Consider the following 4,634-nt stretch of genomic DNA (forward strand, 5'->3'; position numbering starts at 1 on the left):
GTAAAAAAAGGTTCAAATGGGGTTAGAGGCATATGGCCCATATCTCAATAAGTCCATCCAATCCAATCAGAAGATAATTGTTCACCAAGTTCTGAATATGCTAGTAGTAGGTAGCTACTATTAGGCATGATAACATTCAAGTGATGTAACACACAACACACTGTGGTTATCTCTGTATTTTGGATCCTGTTATGAGGAATTTCAATAAAGATTCAAGAATTCAGTCAGGCTGGGGAAAGTGTAGATTTAATGAGTCAATTTTATGTTTTTGTGTTTTCAAGAATCATGTTCGATCAGCAACTGCTGGCCTTTGACACCGGCAAATTAAGGTGATTAGAAATTAAATTATTTGAGTCGTGGACCTTTAACTCCTTTTTTTTTTTTTTTTTTTTTTTTTTTTTTTGACAAGGGCCATTTTAACACCAGAGAATACCACTGGTTGTTCAAATGCCCTTTTATTGGATTTTTTTTTTTTTTTTTTTTTTTTTTTTTTCTTTGCCTGCACTACTTATTCAACTAGTAAAAACATTGACAAGCCACATTTGTCACTCATGATTGTTCATCTACTAGCGGTTTTACCTTACTTACTGATAAAAAAAAGTTGCAACCTTAAAATTACATACCTATCTCCTTTTTTCTATTTTTTCCAGATAAGGCTACAAGCAACTTGAAGCTTGAACCAGATTGGGAAGCTATCCTGAAAATATGTGATGATGATCCGGCAAGGAGATGTTCATGTGAGTAGAATACAATCCTCAAAGAGCCACTCACATTCAGTGATAATAAATGTACTTAGTAGTGTATCCTGAATGCCTTGGGTTCCCAACTCCTCACACACAACACAGGAATGAATTAATCAGGTACCTATTGCATGGAAATATATGGGTAAAGCAAGTGGACCCGCTTGTGTTCAAAAATTTACTTAATTTTACACGAAAATTCCCCATTTTCCTCCTACAAAACTGTGAAACTCTTCTATCTCAATAGGTAACCAAACTTATTAAATTTTCTTTTCAGGCCAAGCCATGCACTAGCATCCATCAAGAAAAAGTTGACCAATAGCAACCCTCACATTGTCCCTGGTCTGCCCTAATTGGTACTCGAGTACCTGTGTTAAAGAATCTCGCGGGAACCTGATTCACGATGAAGTGGGAACGAAAGCCATTCATGGAGCAAATGCCAAGGAATTGGTACGAGGGTACTCAGCATGAGGAGGTGAAGGCCAAGAGGACCTCGAGGTTGATCCAAGCCTGGCACAATGCCATTCCGTAACAGCCACCAAGTATCGTGCGTGCCTGTGAGTAGAATATTTTTCTTTTCTTTCAAGAGATTTGTAGAAGGAACCTGTCCTCAACAGAGGTCTTCTTGTCCGAAATTGCAAGAGAGAAAGGGAGAAGGAAGACGAACATTGTAAAAGAAAACTAGCCATCCTCCAAAAACCGGACTTATCTACTTAGGATTACAAGTTGCCTGGGGGCTGAGAATCAAACGCCACCTTGACACTCCCCCCCACAGCACAGTAGTTTGTTTGACATTACTCCTTGAACAGTTTGTCCCTAAATTTAATTAATTTTTATTTGGTAATACATGTTGAACGTCTAAAGGACTTACTCATAATCTTTTGGCATTGAACTCAGACTTATGGTGACCTCATAAAGCTACGTTTTCCAAAGAAGTTTACAGTTTACCAAGCCTTATTGACTCTCGAATCAAATATTGCAGGATTTCGTGAACATCCATCGAAGAGAAAGGATTTCAGCTTCCCCGTGTTGAAAGAACAGTGATGCTATGTTCTCAGCAGGACACTGCACCAGATTGGATGGATGGAATACATGCCATCGGCTGAGAAACAACGTTTAGTTTGGGGTGCAGCGTAAGGTAAGAAGTAAACTTACCTCGCCAACCATGAACCAGAGTATTCTAGTTGGTGGGTAATAGTTACAAACTCTGTTGAAAGGTGTCAAAGAATTTTGGCTTGGAGGTTGGTGCAGTCGGTGCTGCCACCGTTAGGCTCGCAGTGCGATTCTGGCCCAGGGAAAAAAGAAACAGACCTCTAACCAGGTAAAAAAAATAGACGCGTAAAAATTCCGATTTTCCGAGCGTGCATAAATACCAAGGTTTCTGTGCATATACTATATGGAAGCCGGCGGACGCGTTATCCGCTTTCTATCCTTATATCTTCTATACAGTTGCACCTGTCCTCATTAAATCACCTCTCTGATCTGTACTTGAGAAAGCGTGATGAGACACTCTTTACAGATTGAAAGGAACCAATCCGTATTTTTGTCAAAAATCAACATGTCGCGAGACACCAACTGTGTTACGCGTTTCTCTCGAAATTAATGGAACGACGGGACTGAACTATAAACAGAAAAATTACGAGAGAAAGAATAGATAGAAGATAGGTAAAGGAGCTAACGTACGAATATCATAAAAACGAGAACTCAGCAGGAACATGAGATAGCATGTCATTTTCAAAAGAACGGACGGATCAAGACTCTTGCGGAACTGACTTGCTGCGAGAGGAATAAGCGCGTAGTTAGCAAGGATTATCAGAGAAAAGTTATTTCGAATCACTGTGTCATCGGTACGCTCATATAGTCTTTTTTTACTGGAAGAACAAAATGAGATTCAGTTTTGAATTATTACGGAGGCAACGGGACTGGGAGACTGAGAATATTCCTTTACTGAAAGGAAAGGTAGATCGAATCACGCATGATCTCGCGAAGTGAAAGACAGAATAGTGTATAAGACGAAGATTCTATGAAAGAAATGTAGAAGACAAAGGAATTCTATAGAGAATAGCCCGAAATAAAACCTTTTTTTTTACTTCTAAAAAATTATTCGTTCTATAGTTATTGCTAAGCATTACTGCAGAGCCTGTGAGCAAAGTGTTTTGTGAGCTATGTACCTCCAAGTAAACCTACGTGAACTAAGGTTTGTATTGAGAAAGAATTACGAGTGTGACGAAGATTGCCATCGAGGAAGTTTCACCAAGTAGATGAAGTACATCACTACGAGATGCGACATGCTACGACAAGACCACGGGAGTCTAAATGTATCAGTTATTCTTTGATAACAAGTATCGCACAGTACCTTGTATATGCGATAACAGTGTTCGATTCTTGGTTGATTGGTTTTTTATTCTGCTGTGTGCTTGTAGCTATGATTGCACTTAGTCTCATGAGGACAATGGGGTAGTTTCATTTACTCAAACATGTCGATATTTTGATGTATTCCTATGCAAAATGTCTTGAAAAAGCCAAATTTGAAGTCAAAAATGCCATTAAAGGCCGTCTTGACCGTCAAAAGCCAAAAAATCGATCCGAAAATGTTGCGTTGGAAACGGTGATCTGGCAACCCTGCTGACGTCACAGGGGTCATCCAAAAAGTAAACTCCATTTTGTATATGTAATTTTTCATTTGATTCGTGTATTTTGTGTTGAGCTTGACATTTTTTTTTAATATTCCGGAAGTTTTATCGTTTTTTTCTTTGTGTTTTACCAATTTTATTTCTTTTCAAAATGCCTAAGGGGGCTAGAGGTTTAGAAGAAGGCTTTTCAAAAGCTGATGCTAGAAATTTGCCAGAGATAAATTCGCACCAACTCGCTCAGTTTTTCTGCACAGCAAATTTCCTAGCACCTGAGATGAAAAATGTGAAGACTGCAAGGTATGCTATTTCTTTTCTTTTTTCAATATAAAATATCCATTATCCATCAAACTTTTTAATGAAATTCATTTTCTTGGTCTCATGATTATTGGTCTAGGTAGGTATGTCTAGGAAAAAGAAGGGGTTTGTTTCACTTTTCAGTTGTTATATTGTACCAATATCACATCACTTATTTGAAAAAGAAGTGAAATAAAACTAAAATGTTGATAGAACTGATAACAATTTGAGAAAATGTTTAAAATTTGAAAATTGCCGCCGTAAGATTTGTTTTTCAGATTTTCTTATCACTGGCAGTTTGGGCAGTTTTTAGGCAGTTCAAAGGACATTCAGCGCCGTGGAAATTAGCTTTTTTTTAAATCCCGCTTCATTTGGAACGATTTCTGCATCGTATGTAAACCACCTTGATTAGTTCATAAGTCATCACCAGAGTCTTTTTTAGCGCTGCTGGACAGTCGAGCTCGGAAATCTTGGAAATTTAATCAGCTGATCTTTATCATTTCAAAATCTCTGTTCCTGATGGCAGTCTTTCTGGTCCTGATGGCAGTCTTGTATCATTTTTTAGCTCGTTGAAATTCCATTTCCTGCTTTTCAAAAAAAAAACCAAACCCCAAAATGTGCGGTAAAATTCTCTTTTTGTGCGCTCCGAAAAACTTGTAAACTTGGTTGACAAGAGAGTCATCTTCTAAAATTCACTAAAAAAAACCCCAAAAATGCAGCTGTAAGCTCATTTTTAGGGGGCTTTGGCCCAAGTCTGTCCTGAAAAGGAGTGTGTTGTGAAATGGTGTGAATCCCAATCTCCAAGGGGAGATTCAAAATGAATGTAAGTAGCTTCATATCATTCAATGTATTCTCTCAGTGATCAGTTTCAAGTAAGGAAATTTCGTGGACAAACCCTTTTATTCTTCAAAACACTCATAGTTGTTGTGTTTGTTCACAGCTCCCCTTCCCGTCTACCCCCTCAACT

This window comes from Diaphorina citri, unplaced genomic scaffold, assembly GCF_000475195.1.
Source record: "Diaphorina citri unplaced genomic scaffold, Diaci psyllid genome assembly version 1.1 scaffold3358, whole genome shotgun sequence".
In the NCBI taxonomy this organism is placed as follows: domain Eukaryota; kingdom Metazoa; phylum Arthropoda; class Insecta; order Hemiptera; family Psyllidae; genus Diaphorina; species Diaphorina citri.